The 22,677-nt window shown below is 41.1% G+C and overlaps 2 long non-coding RNA genes across 5 annotated transcripts in view; both read right to left on the reverse strand.

Moving 5' to 3' along the window:
* Positions 1-5,104, reverse strand: part of LOC137858793 (uncharacterized) — a 47,512-nt gene extending 42,408 nt beyond the window's left edge. For 2 of the 4 annotated variants that reach the window (XR_011098003.1, XR_011098001.1), the window contains exon 1: positions 2,109-5,104. This is a non-coding gene — a long non-coding RNA (uncharacterized lncRNA). The remainder of the gene's footprint in view (positions 1-2,108) is intronic. The other 2 variants (XR_011098002.1, XR_011098000.1) reach the window with 1 other exon arrangement.
* A 7,321-nt stretch (positions 5,105-12,425) lies between these two features.
* LOC137858794 (uncharacterized) lies at positions 12,426-22,634 on the reverse strand. Its single transcript, XR_011098004.1, has 4 exons — positions 21,276-22,634; positions 19,374-19,623; positions 16,874-17,078; positions 12,426-15,101 (listed from the first exon to the last, which is right to left on the reverse strand). It is a non-coding gene; the product is annotated as an uncharacterized lncRNA (long non-coding RNA).
* Between the last annotated feature and the right edge of the window lie 43 nt (positions 22,635-22,677).

The raw sequence follows: 22,677 nt of genomic DNA on the forward strand, positions 1-22,677 counted from the left end.
AACAGGGATACCCCTCCTTTTAAAAACTGCTTGCTCCCAAAATAGCAACACAATTTAGCAATATTTTGTATCAAGACAATTACATTGTAGTATTATTGTAGTCTTAGTACCTCATTAAAACAAAAAAATGTTAAATCCTTGTTTTGTTGAACACAAGAGATGAATAGTAAATATTGATTTAGAATGAATGCAAACATTTCCCTAGGAGTGGATAATTACAGCCTTTCTATGCAAAACACTTATATTTGAAGAAGCACTTCACTTACTTTGCCATGTGGTATACATTCTTTAGTACATTTTAAATTATACGTTGTCCTGGACAGTGTCTGCTCTATATTTCTTGTGTCTCTACACCAGAGTCAGTATGTAATTTTAAACTGCAAACTTTCTGCCAACTAGAAGAGGAGAACAGGCTTAACTCTTTCCCTGAGCCGCCCTCAGAAAGCAGCCCGGACTGCACGCATAGTCATGAGACCAGTGAGCTCAGGGCTTGAACAGCACCGAACGAGTTTGGTCTAGCTGGAATTTCACAAAGATGCTACTCCCAGCAGTCTTTGTTTTCACACGGCATTTTCTGATTACGTACAAGGCCTGATGTGCTCTAATTTCCAGCCAGATCAAAGGGACTCCAAAAGTTTGAACAAAAACTGTACTTCCAGAGAATTTGCAAATGGAGAGCTGAATTTTTTGGAAGGGAGCATCTAGGTTGAGAGCTCCCAAATACATATATGAAACAAATTATTTATTCTACTTATTTTGGCATTCAGACATGTAGTTCATTCTTGGACTGACATGGGATGCATTCAGCTCTTTCTGCGGAGAGGCAGGCATGCACACAGTGCCTCATGTAAGCAGAATTTACACATCAAACCCTATAGCCCTTGTCACTCATTTTAAATCGTATAGGTTTATTAGGTTGCAAGACTGGGACATAAATTCATATGCAGCTTAATCAGGCTACATGAATGTGAAAACAATATGTCCCAGAAGTAGCCTGGGAGATTAATCCAAACAACTGGTGAATTTTGTTATCTTATGCAACCACAAGCACCCCTAGTGCACGTATTTTATGGCCAAATTTTCCAAACCTGGGACCTTGCACCTAAATTACTTTATTTTCATAAATATTCACATCCTCATCTTCCATTCCCCAAAACAGAGAAAGGCCTACATGGATATTTAAACTCTTTCCAATTTACCCAGCATTGAAAGATACACTTACGGCCCCTTGACACACCATACCAGGAGAGGCTTATGTGTTTTGCTGGATACAGAAACTTGAGGCCCCACAGCAGTTTCCTGACTCTGGTTAATTCACTGCAGTAATGAGTATTGCAATGGTACTCAAAGGAAGAGCAAAGAGGATCCGAATGTGATTCCAGACATTGACCACAAATTGCATTGACTAACCCAGCACCAGCATGCTGAACAAAAGCGCAGCGCTGGTAGGAAGCTGTTACACATGCCACATACTCTGATTACCTCCAATGATTTTGGTAAAACACACAGAGCAGTTAGCGTTTCAGTTCCTACACCTGTATATACACACTGGTACACTTGTGTTTGTTCACAAGCAGACCCCAGGGTTATCCTTGCTGGATTTTCAGCCTAGAAATCCACAGAGAATCTCCTGCTGCACACTAGAGTTAAACATAGGATTAAACAGATTTGAGGAAACTTGTATTAAGGGGAAAAAAAAAAAAGAAAAGAAAAAAAAAAAAGAAATTTGGAAGAAAATGGAATTCTCTTGCAGGGGGCAGGGAATGAAAAAGACAAAAAATAAAAAGACAAAAAATATATCAAAATACAGCACGTGCTAACAAAAACAGAGAAAGATTGCTGGAAGGAGCAATGAGGTTTTGGTGTCCCATGTTTTCTCTAAGATATTTCTCAGGAGTCTCACCTTCACCTACCACCAAACCCTTTCCACACAGAGGTCATATTCAGCAGCCGGTTGTACAGAGATACGTTTCACCAACGTGTGCCTCCTAAGACAGCTTTGTACTTGCAGAGAAGCTTAACAGAGCATTAAGGCAAGAGACTTCAATCCTGTGGGCAAAGTTATGTGTCTACAAGGAAAATATTCAGCCTCCCCACTTGGCACCTACCCCTGTGTTATTTGGAGGTAGCCACAGCTCTGCAACAGCACCCAGGATAGTCCCGCTCGGAGCGACTGAAGAAATCTTCCACTGGAATTTACTGACTTTAAAATTAGCTCTTCCCTTGCCCCCTATTCTGAGGATTTGCATAACCATAGGGGAAAAGACGACACGAGATAAAAATAAATTTGGCTGCTGCAGATCAGAAATCAAGGGGAAAGTGTCAGGGCACTGTTTTGCTTTGGGTTTTAGTGGAGACAAAATAACTTAAACTACTAGGAAAGATAACGTATGACTAAGAAAATTCCCTGAGCAATCAGAGGATGTGTTTTCAGCTTTTTTACATTTTAGTTTTATTTTCTCACAGCAATGAGCTCGGATGAGACTGGAGTCCCATGACCAAGCTGGCGCAATCCGCGCACCCTACCTGGATAATCAAGGATTGTAAATCATCATTTTATAAGAATTTAACTTTTCCGCTTCCAACACAATCAAACGTAGTGGTGAGGGGGCCACTAATCATGACAAAAAATATACTTCAGAGTCTTTCTTGAAGTGCCAACTCCAATAAGTTCTCTGAGTGAAATTAAATGCACGCTCTTCTTCCAAACCACAGTTGCCCCCTGGGATGGAGGAATCTCAAGTGGGGGCTGAAAGGCCAGTTGTACCACAGCCCAGGGTTACACCCATTTCTGCAGTTTTTTTTAACTACTGCATGTAGTATAAATTGTATTCCAGCCCACTCAGTGACTGTGCTTTCCAGCATTGGTAATAAAAAAAGATGTCTTCATAGTTTCCACATTCCAGCAGTAACGAGTGGGCCAGTCCATATCTTCCCTCGGTTTCTCACAGTTTTGTGTTTGTTTGCTTTAAAGCCTTCTCCGTGAAGCGAAGGGCAGAAAAGAAAGAAAGATCTGGTGTGTGGCGTAAGGAACGGTTGGCGCTGAGTCTGAGAACAGCAACAAAGAGTCATTTTCGAATAGAAATTAAAGTGGAAAAGACCTATTAGCCCGTGCACTTCATCTCCCTGCCAACACGATGCTGCTCCATAAAATGACTTCTTTTTTGCAGGCTCGGCACTGAGCTCTTTGCTCCCACCACCAGCGTGCTGCCACCCTGAAACCCTGCCATCTGGGACACCCTCTACATCCCAGCACCCCAAAACCACCCAGGACCAGGGGCTGAGCATCCCTGCTCCGTGCACCACTGGGTAACAGCAGGACCCTTCCTCTGGCCAAGGAGCCGGCCACTGCCCCGCCAGCCAAAGCAAACATCATGCCATGCAAATGGATAACAAAAAGCAGAGCAGAAGCCAAACACAATACCCTCCTGGTGGGAGTAAGTGTGGAGACAAGGCTTTTTTTCTTCTTCTTCTTCTTTCTTTTTTCTTTTTTTTTTTTTTTTCCTTTCTTTTTCTTCCCCTTTTTCTTGGAAGGGAGGAGAAACATTTCTTGGCTCCTCTCTGTGAAATATAGTGCTGGCAAGGGAGAGGAAGCAAGCCTAGGCACCGGCTTCAGCAGATATCGATCTCTCCACACACTGAAGTGGATATTGACCTTTGGCAACCTTGCCCCCAGCCAAAGAACGGGGTCAGGGAAGACTGTCTGAGAAGGGAAGAGACATTTTTGCCTCTTTTCAGTCCTGCAGTCCCTCGCAGGGCTTAAATCCTGGAGAACTCACACACTCTAACAAAACAGGAGAGTGAGTGAGTGCTTCAGTGGGGCAGGCAAACTGGAAGGAAAGGGTGGAGTGGGGTCAAGTTTTACCATCCAAGTGCCCACACCATCTCCAGAAAGCTGGTGGTATAGAGAGGAGCTAGCAAGGATGAAGTCTTTTGCCTGTGGCGTGAGTCAGATATGGAGACAGAAGAAAACAGCACAAGTGCTAATGGGCTCACACTATTAAAAAAAAAAAAAAAAAAAAAAAAAGGAAAAAAAGAAGAAAAAAGAAAAAATCTAACAGAGTAATTTGATGCTGTAACAATAGTGGCACTCAGGAAAGATGTCTTTATGAAAGCTGTCATGTGCTTAGGGCTTCAGGATCCCTCTCCAGGCTCATCCATCCACCATTCACCGGATGGGTGGCCAATGCCTTCACAAGCCCAGCACATTCCTGATCTCTGTCTGCAGAGGGGCTTTGGACAACGCACGCAGTTGATCTGTGCACACTGCAGCCTTTGTCCAGGACTTCTCCATGTCAGGCATCCAAGCTGGAGCTGCTGAGGCCCGGAAGCAGCCCAGACAAATAGCCAAAACACTAGTTCTCTGTATGCAGAGTATTTCAGAGTAAAGTGCACTCAGATTGCCCTGGCTGTGTAGGGGAATGGCCTTAAGGGTCCGCCACAGGAATGCCTGTACCCAGCAGGTAGGTGGGCTGGGGACCAAGTCTCTGTACCAGACAATTATCGGGGTAGGAGAAACAAATCTGCATTTCCTAAGCAGAGAGAATGCTTGCAGGGCTGGTGGGGACCATACTTCCCATCCGAAAGTGTTAACAAGCAGCGAAAGAACTGAAGCGCATCTAATTAAAAATGCATACCAAGGCATAAAGACAGAGTATAAGAGTAAACAAATGGCAGAGACCAGATTTGTTTGCAATAAATGAAGAGGAAAACACCACACAATGCAAACTCATCCAGCACAGAGGATACAGAGGGAGGCGAGCTTGCGAAGGCACCACTCCACAAAACCTCCCAAAACAAAGTACAATTCACCCAAAAAGCAGGCGGCATGCCCCAGCACAGACACGCAGGACACAGCAATGACAGTGGAGCAGAGACATGGTCCTCGGTAGGAAGATTTGCCATTGCAAACCTGGTATTGCAGCAAAATGTGATTAGACCAAAGGACGGTGCCAAACAGAGCTCCAACTCAGCATATGAACAGGCCACCACAGGACACAACACAGCCTTCTGGGAAAAATAAATTTAAAAAAAATAAATAAATGAAGAAAAAATACATTTTGAGCTTTCTGCTGACAAATAATTAGGGAGAGGTGGCTGAAGGGATGGAGGTTTGGGTTTAGCCCCCTCTGCCTTTTCAAGGGGCTGCGTGGGGCTTGTGGCCGCTACGTGAGCCACACCACCCTATTTGCATTGGGTTTCTAGACATGGGAAGACGATGTACCACTGCAGTCAGGAAATACTGACACCCACCACCTCTGGTGTGTTAATCACTCCTCAATGAGGCTGCTCTGCCAAGCCTTGTGTATGTGTCACACCTTCGCTGCAAGCAGGGCATGGGCTGCTCGCAGCTGGCAGGAGCTCACGGCAGCTTCCCTCACTGCAGTCCTGAGGCCACCTTCCTTCCCCCAATAATTATCTTCCTCCTAGGTCCCACTGCACCGAACAATGATGATCACACTGCTTCTCGGAAGCCGTGTTTGCTTGATTACTGCGGAGCCCTGTCATCTGTTTGTTTTTTCAACACATGATAGGCCACTGTGTTCATCCCCTTGGGATCCCCAGCCAAGCACAGTTCCCATCCAAATGGGGATAAAAGTTCAATTTTATTTCACGGTTTTGTCTTCTCTACAACAAATCTTTTCTGACAGTGTTTTCTGACTGCTAAACTGATCCGTTTTGAGCGATTGATCTAAAACATCTGTCTGCAAGATTAAAAGCAACGCAGAAAGGATACTGCAGCTCTCCTCTGAAGGTGTGGAAGGGCTCGAACACAAAAACATTGAGTGACAGGAGGAAACTTTTAGGCAAACGAGTGCCCCACACCATGTGCAGTTTGAGGCATGCATCTTTCTCCTGAAAGTTTTGCCAACTGCCACATAATCCAGGAAGTCATGCTTCAAAATATTTAAGGTTGCATTTCTCACAATTTCCTTCTTATCTTTCATAAGACTTACATTTTCAAATGTCAACTTACATATGGGAATGTTTAATCTCAAGGATGCTGATCCATCAGGAAACTTTTAAAATCTTCTCCAAAAGTTTTTTTTTGTGTGTGTGTTTTTTCTTTCCCCTCTTTCCCTAATGGATTGCTTCTGTTTAAATTGTACCTGCTTTTCCAGCTGACATCACCCCCAGCTTAGATCTGCTCTGCCCCTGATGAAGGGTGGGTGACCTGGGGGACAGCCTCACATCCCTGCCCCATGGTTTGCTGCTGGCTTTGTCACCAGGTGAGACACAGCCCAAAGCTCCCAACCCCACATCTGCCAAAAACCTCCTGCACAGCAAGGAAGGCGATGACAAAACCAGCCAGGTTTCAAGTCCTGCAAATGACGTGTCCCTTCTTGAGGGACAGGTTCGGTGACAGCACCTTCAGTGCTGAAGGTGGTGTGAACATTTCTATGGGCGTCAGTGGAAATTGAACTGGTGCTGAAACTCCCCTTCAGCCTCCCTGGGATGGCATCGCTTCCTTGCCAAATTGCTTCCAGGGTCTTGCTAGGGACTGCTAAGCAGTTTCATATTCCAGCCCAAAGGCTGGAGAGGGCACTTATGCAGACCTTTTGTAATACACTTAAGGAAAGCGAGAAAAAAAAAGTTATCCTGACATGTTTCAGTTTTCCAAGAAATACAATCAAATGATAAAAGAGCAAATTTTATTCAGAACTGATTTAAACTGTTTAAGTCTGTGTGTAATAGAGTATTAGTTCTGTAATAAGTCTGAATACCATAACTAATATTTGGCATTACATTTTTTGTTTAAATTCCATAGCTTACACTTTTGCCATGTTCCTGTATTTATTTTTAGTATATGTGTTCCATACTGCCAATGTAAATTCATTTAATGTTAGGCATACAAGAGTTTTTCAATACCTTTCTGTTATTTGGCTGTACAATTAGCTTCCTAAAATATGATTTATTTTATTTGAGCTTAGTTTTGGCAAGGAAGCAGGGGGCATGAAGGGGGCTCTTTAGTCCAAGCACAACTTTACTACTGGGAACACTACTATGAATGGCATGGAGACCAGCATCAGAAATCCATCTTATTCACTGAAAGGCCATATCTTCTGGGGATTACGTGTAGTCCCTGTCCACCCTCCCCTTCCCCATCACCCTGGGCTCTCCTCCAGCAGTCACCAGCCAAGGGATGGGACTGGGACTTATTGCTTCGTTCAGAAAAAGTGGTTATTATGGTGCAACACCAGTTCTGGGTATGCTGGATGGCATCCAGGCCAAATTTGTTCACATCTTAATAACATCACGTCTTCCTAGATTATTAATAAATAAAGGGGTTGGAGAGGCAATAAAGGATTTTTTTTTTCTTTATTAAATGAAACGATACTATACAGCCCCTATATAATTTGAAATGATTTGTGATATCTTAATAAACTGTGTGCTTTGGCCCCCCAGCTCATATAGTGCTTAAGAATACACTTAACATTAACACTCTCATTTAAAGAAGAAAATATTTCCCTGCCTCCCTGGGGGAGTGTGCATGCCAATGCCTGTAGATATTTAGGTACCTGTGCACTCCTATTCCTGAAAATAACCACACTGAGGTCAGTGGCCACCAAATGCATCAGACTCTACATGTTGTAGAAGTTATTTTACACAAAGTTATTTTATAAACAGTTGTTATTCTTCTTCAGAAGGCTGCTAATCACATCAGGAATAGTCTGATGACACCATAACACAATAACCCCGTAATGCCAGCAGACCAAAAGCAGCAAACAGCATAGCTATCTCTAAATGTATCACAAAAGTGCTTTAGTTTCCCAGCTTCAAGCTAAAGGAGCTGTCTGCATGGGTGTGAGCAGTCCTGGACTCCAAACAGAAACCCAATTTCACAGAAAAGTCAGTCAGCAATTCCGAAGGTTATAATGAAATATACGGTCTTTGCTATAATGAAGCTAAATCTATAATAATGGCAGATACCTTGGTTGTGTAAATAATACGCCTATTTCAATCATCAGTCCTTGTTTCTAGAACAAATCCAAGAGCGCCTATTGCAACAGGGTTTTTTTCTATGACTATTTTTCTATTTCTTCGAATTGATTTACATCATACTGTGTGATGTATTAAAATGCCTTGGTAGCATCACTGGGACAGCAAACAAGGTGAGGAATATATATCTAAAGACCCAAATGACTCCACAGTCACTCTCCCTGTGTCTTAATGTGAACATTAAGCAGAAAAAATATGCATAATCCTGAAACAGTGGTGGTTGTATTGCCTGAGGACACTACAGATGTGATGTGGACCTCAAAGCATGTGCCTTTCCCTCCCGTTCCTCCTGTGATGAAGCATTAAAAAATGTGACCTCACACCTTTTGGGTTATTATTCTACATACAAGAATGTAGAACACGGTCCCCCAAACCAGTCAGCACGCTCACTGCTTTATGATGCAGGAGGATGCTACTGAACCCTTCCCTGCATTCAGCTCATCAAGCCCTAATGAAACAGGTGAGGTTTCACAGTGCCAGATGGCCAAGGACTGGGGTCAGCTGCTGCCCCTCCCAGGCTCATGTTTCCCAGCTGAAAACAGGGTGTCAGGCAGCAATGGCAGGAGAAACCCCATTTGAAGCCTTTCCCCCAGCCAGACTGAGAAATGGGGACACTGCACATCCTCTTACTCCACTCAGCTATGAAACTGGTGCGGGGCTTTGAATAATTAACAGCAACAACTAGCCTTGCCTGCTTACGGGAGTCATCAGGAGAGATTAGCTAGAAGCAAGTACTGATGCTCTTAAAGTTCTTATGTCTACAGCTGGCCTTGTTTTTTTTTTTTCCCCCATTTCATTTAGCACCCAATCCTCCAGGTGCTCACAGAAAGAGCTGATACAAGCTGGAACAGCAGCTTGCCACCCTCAGGAGCAAACCCCTGCTCCCTGAGCCAGCAGAACCCCCTCTTCCATGGGGCCAAGCTCAATTTCCCCAAACTTTGCCTGTCATTTCATAAAAAAGGCACACAAGCTATAGACCATCTTGTTAAATCACTTTAGCACCTCCATTACCCTACATGGACTACCAGTGCTGAGAGCACATTTATATTTTCCTCCTGCTACTTTAGATTTATACAAAAAATGCCCCAATTTCCATTTATTTGCAACAGAATATTGCCTGTCTTCTTGTTTTATCTTTTCAGCTTAAGAAAAATAACACAGGACATGATCGCCACTAATGAGATGGCACATTCCATATAACTTTTCCTGCTGTGTTGTTTTATTTACCAGCTTTCAAATCCCTAACCTTCGTCTCTCCAACCTCCTTTTAAATGAAAAGATCCTCTCGTCTCTGTGAAGTTCTTATCATCTACACTGGTTTGCATGTTAAAGTTTCAGCATCCATTTAGTCAGTGATGGTTATTCTGCTTAATGACTCCTATACCCCTGTTAATACTGTTTTATCTGGCTCTAATATTTTAAGATCTTGTCTAATATTAATGTTAAATGATAATATTAAAGATTTTCTACTAATATTTTAAAGCTGTAGCTGCTAATGTACTAATGTTTGGGGAGGTGCTTGGGAGTTCATTGTATTGGATGGACTGCTAGGCCAATTTTAACATCCTTTATGTCTATTGCATAGAAATATAGGCAAAATAAAGTGAACATAGTGACAGATTTTAGCAATTTATGTATAGAATAGCCTAAGAGCAGTGAGCTCAGAATCAGGTTGAAAAATATGTGTGTGTGCACGCATCTCCCTGCATTTTTCAATAAACCAGAAAAAAAAAATCAACCGCAGAGTGAGGCAGGGGCAGGGGACACCATGTGGCCTCTCCTCCATGGGGCGGTACTGAGTGTGGCCACGCTGGGTGGTTCTGCAGAGAGAGGGAGAGGAATAGGCCATGAGTCCCCCAGGAATCCCAGTCCCCCGTTACAATTCCCCCTGTATTTGCCATATGATCATTTGGAGGGTACCCCTACAAACATCTACACTGATCTTATGGCAGCGTGACATCCTAAAGATTTGCAGGAGGCTAGACAAAAAATATACCATAACTTAATATCATTTAACACAAACCTCTGCCATATGCAAAGGGAGAATAAAATCTACTCCTTCTCTGAAGAACAACCTCTCCACTAAAAATAAAATACGGTGCAACGTTTATTTCACCACTGTTTAAGAGTTAATGAAAGATTTGCACCTGTACAGCTGTTGCAGACTGAAACTAGCTTGTGGAGCGAATGTGTTTTCTGGTTTAGACAGTTGTAAATGCCTTGAGTAAAAACACTGAGGACTGCTAATGGATAGGTTTATTTTAAAGCATGCCATCTGCTATCAATCATAGAGAAGTATAGGAAGCAAGTTTGGCTGTGCTCCCTCCTTGTGAGCCTGATAAAGATAGGGCTGTGGTACTCTGGAACATTTAGTACTCAAGAGAATAAAACATCAAACCTACTCAGCAGCTCCACTAACAATAATAAAAATGCCTCTGCCTAAAGGTGACATTCTGAATTTACGATTATTTGTGTCTATAAAGTGTATTCTTTGGCTCCTGACTCATTCTGACTGTCTCACTACAAGAACAATACATTAAGCCTGCCTGAAGTAAATGGAAATCCTATCCTTTTATTAAACCAGCAGCCAGTACCTGAGATGTTCTAATGCCCTGTAGGACCCAAAGAAGGTTTTCTGCTCCAAGTGTTTATTCTTTTGGTAGGATTAAAGTCAACTGCAAAGAAAATGCTTGTTTGGTGCACTCAGAGCTAAGCCCTTCTTCAGGTAAATGTAGTTTTAAAAGAAGAAGAATAAAAACAAGAAGACCCAAGGCAGATTCTGAATATGCAAATCACACAAAACGAAAACTGCAATTCACCCTGATAGCTCATATTTTACGCTACTTAGCATTTGATACAGGAAAAGCTTACCCAGTAAGAACCTGCCTAGGAAAATCATGCACAAAATGTCCAAAAGGTGTGTGCCAACCTTCCTAGCAGTCAACTTTGCATGTGATGAGATTCTCCAGAAGTGAATCCAGGGATTTTTTTTTTTCTTTATTTCTCTCTCTCTTTTTTTTTTCTTTCTTTCCTTTTTTTTTTTTTCCTATGTTGCATTTTCATCAGAAAAAGGCAGTTGGAAGATGCAGGGCTACCTCCCTGAGATTCACAAGCATTTGGTTAGCTTCAGAGGTATGAATCATTCTCCTGGCTAACATCTCCCTCCTCTCATTTGCCCTCTGATACCTTGCTGGTCAGGGGCTCTCAAGCCTGCCTGCTTAAAAATAACCAAGCAAATAATGCTTCCTGGCAAATTCACCAGATATAAAATACACTTAGCATTGAAACACTCTGTATCCGATAATATTAGGCTTCTATCTCCTATCTGCAGCTTAACAAAATTCCCTTGCAAGTCAGCTGCTGATGGAAAGTATTGCTGTGGAAGCTTGGGGAAAACCCACCTGGTGATCAAGCTCATGAGCCTAATTAAAGTTAATAGAGAAATTAAAAGTGAGCAAAAATCGGAACAGCAGCATGGAAAAAGAAAGAAAAAAAAATAGTAAGCACTAGAAATAGAAGGAAGATAAAAAGCAATGGGAAAAGTGAGCATGCCTTTGAAGTCTGTTCTGGAAAGTGACGGTGATTTCTTTCAGTGCCCCCCACATCCTAAATGCTTTACGGTAGGCCATAGGCCCAAGCACAAAAACAGAAAGCAGGGGCTTATTAGGCTCACAATATTAAATCAAGGCTGCTTCTGTTCCATATTTACTTTTTTGGTCTTCAGGAGCTTAAGTGTGTCTAATACCCATGGTCAAATGACCACTAATTTCAAAGTACAAGATCAATCCCCTGATCTGGGAGCAAAAGAATTGAGAAATAAAAATAAGCTCCTTGGTAAGGATCAAAACCGGTGAATACTTGAAATTAGTAAGATAAAAGATTACAAAAAAAAAAAAAAATAGGAGACCACAGAGACAAAGGGAAACCACAAAGGTAGAGAAGGTTGTTCAGTGAGGAGATGGATCATCTCTCAGACTGCAAGGTCACTTGGCTGCAGAAACACTGAAATACTGGAAACAATGCCAGAGTGTAAGAAAGCAAAGCTCAAGGAACTAGAAAACCTGAAAAAAAAGAGTACTGCTCACCTCTAGGTGAGGCTTTCCTGAAGAATGTCACTTTGCTCAAGAGCAACAACACATTTCCTAAGGAAAGAAAAAGCAATGGCAGTCACGACCAAGATCAGCACCAACTCCAGTCAGATACATACTCCAAGTCAGTCATACCAGGACACATCATAACTCTGAGGTCTCAGACCAGTCATGACCATGACCATGACAACACCCAGGAAGTTCAGAAAAAAATTCTATTTGTCAAAAAAATATATAATTAAAAATATATAATTAAATTGAATTTTCCACAAAATGGTATATGTTTTTCCAAAGATGCCACTGGTGGGATTTTTCACATTTTGGATGGAGCTTTTGGGTAGTAGGAGGGGAGAAAGTCAATGAAGACTCACTCATGCCTTGAAGGTAAAGCGACTGGCAGGAGGTCCAAGTGCAGATCCCAGCTCTGAACTGGGGGTACCCACATTGAAGACAGCATCCAGAAGGGAAGGTTCTCTCCATAGACTTTCCCCTTAATATTCTGCAGGAAAAAAGATATTAAAGATAAAAGATAAAATGTTTTATTTCTCCCTTCTGAGAAATGGAAACAAATTTAAAGGCTTGAAAATTTTTCATGACAAGGGATTCTTGTCCCTGACAAGCACTTACCATCCCACTGCATGGAGGTCCAAAGGCGTGCTGTTCCTACCTGAGCTGATTTAGTGAACCCTCCAGCTTCTGCACAAACTCAAAGGTTCTTTTTAGACTTGTTCTTTAAAACACACAGTACATTTTCATATGAAAGCTTGCAAGCTCGGAGCAGTTTGCTCACCAGAGTTCAAGTCCCTGGCACACAGTTCATTGCAGCTCTAATGAAAAAGCACAATGATTGGGCCTGCATTGCTAAGATTAGACATTAGTGGCCATATCAAGAAGAGAAATACCTGCAGATTAGCACAGCAATTTGCTGCTCTAAATCTGAACCTTCTAATCTCTCTCTCTCTTTTTTTTTTTTTTTTTTAAGTAAGCAGCAGCCCATGAATATGGGAAAAGAATTAAAACTACATTTACTAAGTGATTTCTAAAATACTCCAGCATGTGTTTTAGAAAACAGACAAGTCATTAAAATATAGTTAATAAACATTATTCAGAACTCATTGCCTTAGATTAACAGTACTTTAAAATCACAGGCACTCATTGGTTCAGTCGATGCACTGCTGCAAGTATAACTCCAACTTGTGTTCATGCCTCCTTTAATTAAGCATCTAATGGGCAACTCAGAGCTTACCTTTTGAGCTTACTGCAAAAATATTTCTGCAATACTTACAAAAGACACTCCATCTTTGCACCCTGGCAAGTGAGTCCGTGCACAGACATTGCTGTAAGGTGGTGTATGGGAAGAGGAAGAGCCACGCTTCCACATGTGTGTTCAGGTGCTTTGAACATTTATTAAAGTTTGTTTGAGCCTAAATGTTGTCTCAGGGTGCAGTGATCCACCAGCTTTGCCTAGCATGGGCCCCCGTCTAAAAGTAGTGCATCCTGTGCTGACCAGCACTATGTGCCAACAGTATCCTCAACCCGGGGTTAAAAAGGCGTTTGCAATATCAGCCTTCCTAGTGGAATGAATTATATGTCTACATGCATTGGCATGTAAAACCGACTGGGGTGTTACAAAAGACTGAATAAGAAAATAGCGAGATAAAAGGCCGGGGACATGACTCCGAGTGCTTGCTGTGCACCCTGAGCAGCAGGGCTGCAGCCAAGCCACTGGCACCTCATGGCAAACTGGAAACAGAAACACAAAGCAGGGCAAGATTTAAGCGACTCTGATACTGCAGATGAAACAAACTTCTTCAACACGGTGGTTCTGAATGACAACCGATAGGAGAGCCTGGTCTCTTGCCACAGAGCTGTTGCTGTTTTGGTGCTGGGCAAGAGGTTTGGTGAGCGCATTGCTGGTTTCGGAAGGGGCACGTCAGACTTGCTCTGTATCATATCCCTTTGGTATTTTTCTGTCCTTGCACATGTTCTGAAGTTACAAATATGACAGAAGAGAGCTGAAACTGTGAAGGGAGTCAGTGTTTTTAAAAAATGAAAACATTACTATTCATAGCCAGCTTAGTAATGTAGTTAAAAAAAAAAAAAATGGCCTAATCGAAATTACGTCCATCTAACTTAAGCTAAGCTAAACATTTGCAAATGTTCCTAACGACCATTTTTAACCACTTGTGGGATTTAATGGGATTTAATGGGCAGTTTTCTTTTGTTCTCTCTTTTCTTTCTCTCTCTCTTTTTTTTTTTTTTTTTTTTTTTTAAATAAACCGTTTGATATTCAGATATGTCTGTAACCTGATGGATGGCTTTGATTTATGACATCTCTCAGACATCAGAATTCTGGATTTGAAAGCCAATCCATGAGGGAGATCCAGATCCTCCAACCAGTTTCCTTTTTCAGTCTTTTAAAGTGATTTGGAGTTCAAAGTCTTCCACCGACTCTCCCTTCATCCTGCTACTTATACAGGAGCAAGAATAGCACTTTGCACGGAGCAACTAAGATTGTCTGAATGATACCAGCAAAATTATGCTTGAAGGCTTTGAGGTGAGTTTGATTAAGCCTCATTTGTCCACTCTGAGCCAGGATGCCATATTTTGGTGCCACAGAATGCTCCAAAAACCACTGTAAACCTGAGCATCTTCTCCTTGCAGGACATCAGTCACCACCACCATGGCTTGAGCATGCTTGCCCCATAGGGCCATGCAGAGCAAAGTAAAGCAAAGTAGAGCAAAGTGAAAGAAAACAAAGCAGACCCAGGAAGGGGAGCAGAGCAGGGGAGGGAGCAATGAGCAGGGAGTGACCTCCCCTTCAGCCGCTCAGCTCGGAGCTGCTTTAGCAAGAGGAGATTCTGAGACACACGTGAGGATGCTCAGGTCCCTTAGGGTCTCCCTGGAGCAAGGCAGCCTGGACAGGGCCAAGCCCACTGACAGCACATCTTGAGACCGCAGGGATATTTGGAGGCTGTGATCAACTGTCCTGAAAACTGCAAGGAAAATAACCTGTTTAAAAAGAAAAAAAAAAAAGAAAAAGAAAAGAAAAAAAAATCCTTAGGAAGTGTGTATCGAGGTCTTGTTTTCCTTAGCCTACTGGTGAGGGAAAACTGCTGCCAGAAATGTAAGTATTTAAACTGTCTGTGACAGCAACAAAGAAAACGACTACTTTTGCCAGTGACCGAGGAGCACTCAGCTGCTCACTGCAAGCCAGAGGGATTTGCATCCAGCCCAGAGCTGGGAACACTTTTTGGAGCAGAAATCCCTCTCCTCAGCTGCCCCAGTGCCTGTCGCGCCAGGCGTGACCCAAACTGGGCTCAAAGCTCCCAATTACACGAGCACGTTCCCGTCTGGATCTGTCACCTGGTCCCATGCTAGCGGGAAGGAAATTGGGGGGCGGAGGAGGACACACTCAGCGTGGGGTCGTGGTCCCCGGCTTCCCCGGGTGGCTGTGGCAGCACGGGGTGCCGCTGCTTCCAGAGGGTGAAAACGAGCCATCAGCGCACAAATATGTGAAAATATTTATCGCCCACTCCTAGCCATGTTGAAAAGAAACCTGTTGTGGTTAAATGACTCGGTCAGTTCTTTGGGGATTTTCCGAAGTTTCCTATAAAAAGAAATCTGTGGGAAATGAATGATTGCATAATCACTAACACATGCCAATTCATATAAGCCTATTATCTTTTATGGCATTTTGTACTCTATTGTCCTTACTCTGGTGAATTGCTATCTTACAATTCTTTTTCCTATTAAATTATTTACACATTTTGCTCTCTCCAGCCCTTTTGCATCAGTAAGATACTTAGCATCCACATTAGGAAAGAAAGCAAAGACAAAGGGTCTCTTTTTCACATCATTTTTTTCCCACCTTCACATGAGTACCAAAACAACAGGCTCCTTGAGAACGGGAGAGACCTCTTCAAATGAGAAGAGGCAATAATATTAGATGAGTCTTAAGGCCACAAGATTTTTATTTTTTTTATTATTTTTCTTAAGTAATATACATTTTCACAGAGGCTTGTTTAGGTTCCAGGTAGAAATGACCTGCATTCGTAGCTTTAAAATTACATGGTCCCTTGAAAATGTTGAAAGTTGCCTACAGGTCATCTAAGAGCTTCTTAGAAATAAACCCCAAGTGTCTTAGAAGCCTTAATTACACTGTATTTCAATTGGATTCAAGTTACTAAAACACAGACTTTCACAGAAGTTTCAGACTTTTAAAAACCTTTAGTTTTTGGCTTTTAGGAGCCTGACCTTGCCTGAAAGCCAGTCAGGATTTCACCTTTAGGATTAATATTTAATCATGTTTCTGTGGGGATTTTCAGTTTTGCACTCTTCCCAGGAACAACTGGTTAAGAAATGTATGAATCACAGCTAAGTAGTTACCTTCCCAAAAGGTGTGGCCTCCAGCACTGCTGCATTTTTAAATAAGTAAGGGAAAAGTAGAGAAGTAGAGAAAACTTGTGTGAATGAGAAGCTACGAGCTTTTTTTTTTTTTTTTTTACTCCTTAAAATGACCTAGATATTGAGAGCAATTATCTTGAGTTCTTCTAACAAAAGACCATTGGACAGAGCCCAAATTACCTGCAACTACGTTTAGATTAAACCAAGTTTAACAGACAACCCCATGTTATCTTAACATTTGAGAGTGCACACTGAAGTGCAAAGATGGGTCCTATGGCAGTACACACAGAGAATAAACAGGCTATAGGTTCACTGAGCGAAGTTTCCTGTCCTAATTACGTGGTAGAGTAGACATCCTTTGGCTACACCACTCTTACCTCTGCATGACAGATGAGTCCACTTCTTCAGAGCAGATCTCCCTGACCTGTCCCCAGAAATGTTCATGCAGAAGGGCTGGGGGAGTCTTGTACCTGTTGGGCATGGTGACACTCGGTTCCCCATGTACTGCCCATGCTCAGGCATTCAGGCACTTCAGCAACACAGGGAGATTTTGTCTTTGGATAAGTAGAAAGAAAGAGTAGCCTAGAGGTAAGTTTGGAGGTTAACAGAGGTCAGACCTGGTGACGCTGAAGATCAGGAAGCAGGCAAGCAATGATCAATTACTGAACAAGAGTGTGGACAGGAGAAATTTCTGTGGTTACACAACACCCTCTTCAACATGCAACACCCTGGTATTCTTGCAGCAGCTCAAACAATTGCAACAAAAATGGACTGCAGCCTGCAGCTTTGTCATCTCTGACCGTTCCCAAGATAGCTGAGATATTCAAGTCTTAGACTACATTTCCCTCTGAACAGGAAAGCATTAACCAGAGCTCCCTACTTTATGTGGCATGTTTAACAAGGCCTGTCAACCCCACTGAGTCAGTATGAAGAGTACTTCATTAACCTCTAACTATCAGCAAGCTTACCATGGGTATATCAAGAGCAGAAACATGCCAAGTTAACAAAAAAGTCCCTACAAACCATGCCACGTTTTCAAATAAATAAGTGAAAGAGAGAAAGAGAGAGAAAACAAGAAAGAGAGAGAGAAAATGAGAGCAAGAGAGCAAGAGCGAGAGAAGGAAGGAAGGAAGGAAGGAAGGAAGGAAGGAAGGAAGGAAGGAAGGAAGGAAGGAAGGAAGGAAGGAAGGAAGGAAGGAAGGAAGGAAGGAAGGAAGGAAGGAAGGAAGGAAGGAAGGAAGGAAGGAGGGAAGAAAGGAAGGAAGGAAGGAAGGAAGGAGGGAAGGAAGGGAGGGAGGGAGGGAGGGAGAGAAAGGGGAGGGAGGGAGGGAGAGAAAGGGGAGGGAGAGAAAGAGGGCGGGAGGAAGGGAGGGAGGGAGGGAAAAGGAAAAGTTCTTGTCTTCTTGCTTTTACAAAGACAGAAATTTCAGTCCTCCCTTACTATTCCATTTCTTTTAGGTGTTTTCTCCAATGTACACATTTCTCAACCTAGATTGCATTTTCTTTTAATTAGAAATAATCTTTAAAACTATTTGCCAGCATTCACACCCTGCAAACATATGCTTGCTCTCAAGGGCTCCTGAGGACCTTCAACACTTGTCATCCTCTGCCAAGATCAACCTTTTCATATGGGCAGGAGCCCAGAAAAGTTTATGGACAATTATAAAGTGCATCCATCTTAAATCATTATTTCTCTGACATGCATTGGGGCTCAGATGGGGGGTCCACTCTCTTTTCCAGTTCCTGTGTCTTCTTCTCTTGATTCTCTCTTCAAATTAGATTTGCTCATATTTCTATAGATGTGATAAGATCTCCTTCAGTTCTACACCTTCCCATTACCTAGAAGACCAAACTAGTCAGTCTATTGGTAAAATTTTAAAGCATTTTATCAGCCTATATAATTTTATAATCGTTTTGTTATTTTCACTTAAGAAATGTAGTTGATCAGACACCTAATGCTACTTAAGTGCACATAGATTTTTTTGTGGTTGAATAATAACATCTGTTTTGATTTTCCAGCCACAAAAGTGCGTTTAATCTGGCCTTCCTTTATTTGAACTTTTCACATCTGCTCAGGCCTGCTTCCCATAAACTAAATACCAGATCCTTTCACAATGTAGGAAATTTACCTGCACCAGTTGTCCCAGCTCCAAAGACTTCTTTATAGGAGCCAGATAAAAATGTCAAAAGACTAATAAATATAGTCTTAGTGCACTGTATATTTATTAAATGTTACTATTTATTTTCTCAGTCCCAAATGGTTGATATTCACAGGCCTAATCCTGCAAACCTTATTTTCATGAATGAACTCATTTACTTTTATTGAATGAAGAATATGTTATAAGATGGTGCCCCATATTCCACAGAAAATGTAGAGATACACTTGTCTCCAATATGTTACAATATCAGCTACAAATTCAATCAATCAGAAACAATAGGGATGGTCAGATTCAGTGTGCTTTCAGCAATGAATAGACGCCATAAGAGGAATTTTGTGTGCCATTTTCAAGGTTATCTCCAAAGACTTGGTTTATGAAAGGTTTGATTTATTGTAATCACTTCAGAGATGAGCAGTCAGTGGGCAAAACATATCAGACTTTTTTTTTTTTTTAATTAATCATTTAGTTTCAACTTTAGCTGAGATTCCAAGACTGAAATATGTTTAGCTTTAAAAACTGAAGATGGAAGTGGTATGAAGTTTCAGTTAAAGCCAAACAGATGAGGGGTTTTGCCACTGAGGCATCATGAGTATCAGGCAAATATTAAAGATCACTCTTTAAGCTCAGAGTTAACTAAAGAAAAATTTTGTTCTGCTGATGTGACTAGAATGATATGAAAAACAAACAAACAAACAAAAAAACCAAAAAAACATCTCACCAGCCTATTCAAAATATCTTCATCTATTCAACATTTCTTTCCACTGTTTGAAATATATCTGAAGAACTCCTACGTCCTTGGGCCCCATGCAGCTGAGGCCATGTCTGCAGCAAAGCTGCATTATTAGGCCACTTTCCTCAGACAGATAACTCAGCTGATAGTCTTCAAAGCAGAGAAAGCACTTTTTGCAAAGCAGCTGAAAATGCAGTTTTTCTTGTCTCAGGGTACCAGGATCTCCTCTTCTCTTGTCCTAATGAGACAACATGGTTTCATTATTTTATGTTGTTTTAAATCTTTTACAAAACATATGCACTATGATTTGGAAAATCTCATAAAAAATCAGGTTTATCAAGCCAAAGTACCCAGAAGCACCAGAGTCTAAAGTAGATGTATATAGGAAACTACAACAAGGACCACAGTGGTTTTGGGAGCAGTTGAAGAGGAAAGGCAATATGTATGCACTGCCCTTGATTTACACCTTGATTTTCTCCTTCTGCACAACGAATTGGAACTGCGTCATGATGGAACAGTTGTGAGAATCACAAAGAACTTAACAAGTCAGAAATGGATTAAAAAGCACTTTATGGCTTGTTAAAGAAATCCCCCTGTTCCTCAGAAGCATTTTTAGCATCTTATTAGCGGTATTTGATCTGACTAACATATTGACTAGTCATTTGAATAGGAGATGAATCCTTTTTGATGGATCACAAAGGGAGTATAAATTCAAATGAGGCACTTCTCCAAATTTTTATTTTAGTATAACCCCAAAGAGCCAATAACATCTGTAAAGGTTTTTTTTCTGTGCCCCACAAAAGACTATCCTAATGATATTTTAAATCATGCACCTTTTTCTTCCTTAAAAGTAAATGTCCAGTATGTATTTGGCGTATGAAATTACTCTAAGCCACTACCTTCTTCAACATTGCTTTTAAACTGCATCTTTCATGGAAGCAGCACTTTACCATCAGTAGAATAAGCAGTCATTGTCTCATACAAAGAAGTTCACAGTCTGATGAATGAAAAATTAGAGAGACATTTTTCATATCAAAGAAATTTTCAATAAAACAACTCAGTTCTTTCCACTGATCTCTGATCTGAAATATTTGCAGTCTATTCAAGTATTATGTCTGGGACTAGGTTCAGTGCCGTCCATATGGACATTTCTATGGAGTTTGTGGGCAGACCCACAATTCCCTAGCATTTGGAAAAAGCCAGAAAACTTGTTTCTAGTAATTTCTGAGCAGTTTTATGTTATCTAATTTTTTGCATTTAGGAATAAGTTGGAGACCTCCAGCTTATTTTGAAAACAGTAATTTATAGCTGTACAGGCATTATGATTTTACAGTGTTTTGATAGTTACGCCTTCACTATCCACATGGAACATTTAAAAACGGATTAGAAATCATTAGTCTCAGAAATATGAGGGATTCTCAGCCTAAAGAGGAACTCAGAGTGTTTGCAGGCTCAGTCTCTTTCTGCACCTAGATATACTGTTTCATTAATGTATGATATTTTATTCTAGAAACAGGTTGAATTACGATTAAACAACCATACTGGAGTAAAAGTACTGGATTATAAATCAGGAGACTGAATACTTTGCCATAGGTACTCTTATTGACCTTGAACTAGTATTTAAGTTGGAAACCATTTTAAGTATGTCCCTTGTTATAATCTCCAATGAATTAGATCCTCATATGCAATTTCATCCTTCAGGCACAATAATAATCATAAATATAGCCTCCTACTTCATTACAAGTTTTTCAATTTTTAATTTAAATACCTTAAAGTTAAAGATCAGGTCAAATCAAATCCTTGTACTTTCCACACCTATACCTTGAAATATGGGGAAGATAGACTCAATCCAGACCTTGCAGTAGGCTGTTAATTCCACAAGATGCTGACCTCAAGATGCTAGGTTCAGATGCCTACACTGATGAATGTCAGGTCCAAACCCCCAATCTGGATCCCAAACTTGCGGTGTAGGCCCATCTGTACTTGAAAGCAACTTCTGAGGAAAGAGGAAAGCTAAGATCAGGAAAATCTCTATTTAAATACAGCATACAACAGATTTATGGACCTAAGCAACTCCTTTTTTTTTTTTTTTTTTCCCTGTGTAAAATCAAACCTACCACAGGATTTCCCGTCCATATATACCATATGCTTTTTCCAACTTCTTTTAAAATTCTTAGTGTCACAATACTCCAAAACTTCTGAGCATCTGCCATTTCTACAGGTATTATCTACTTTGCAAACCAGGTTGTAGTCAAGAACTACTTTTTTAATAGAAAAAGTGTTTTTATTTATCTACTTTTACAGTATCATTATGACCCACCGTGAAAAGCACTGTACACAATGAAACCCTTGGGTAACAGCCTGAAATATCATTAATTCTCTTAAATGACAAATGCATTTACTTCACTGTAACAGACTGTATACATCAGGTCAAGACGCATGCAAAACCAAGTCCCACAAACTGCCAGTGTGTGCCTTGCAGGATCTTCTGAGTGCAATCTTCATTTAGAGAACAGTCAGCAGCATGTCAAGTAAAACACCAAAAACACTAAAGGAAACATATAAATGTTTGCAAATTCATTTTATGGATTAATGACCTATATATAAGAATTGACATTTCCAGAACAAATCACTTCTTAATCTACAAATATTTCAGCAGTTTTTGCTTACACCGAAGCAGAGGCAAATTTTTCCTTCTTCAGATCAAACGAGACCTAAAATCTGGGAAGATTTAACGGTAAAATAAAAACAATGGGGAATGTAATGTTAACCATCTGCAATTGCTGTTACTGCTATTCCTTATTACGTGATATCTCTATCAATGGCATTATATTTTTACTTTTGTTCTCTCTCACAACTTTTCAATCTATAATGGTTAATCATTGATAAACAAACACTTTGACTGACTTAAAAAGTGGCAATCATCTCCTCTAAATTTAACTGTGTAAAAGTCAAACACCTACTCTAAGCTACTCGTGAAGGCTCCTTCTATAGATAGTGGTGACAGATTGGCACTTTCAGAGAGAGAGAGACATCCTACCTGTCTTACACACTTGTTTTAAGATGGGATTAATTACCCTCTGGAAGAACTTTCTTCTTTTCCTTTCCTTGGATCAACTTCAGTATCAAAGCAACACACCTGTTTTTGTCAAGAAAAGAAAGGGAACAGAAGGAAAGGAAAGGAAGAAGGAAAGGAAAGGAAAGGAAAGGAAAGGAAAGGAAAGGAAAGGAAAGGAAAGGAAAGGAAAGGAAAGGAAAGGAAAGGAAAGGAAAGGAAAGGAAAAGGAAAGGA

The sequence above is a fragment of the Anas acuta genome, chromosome 6 (genome assembly GCF_963932015.1).
Source record: "Anas acuta chromosome 6, bAnaAcu1.1, whole genome shotgun sequence".
Classification (NCBI taxonomy): domain Eukaryota; kingdom Metazoa; phylum Chordata; class Aves; order Anseriformes; family Anatidae; genus Anas; species Anas acuta.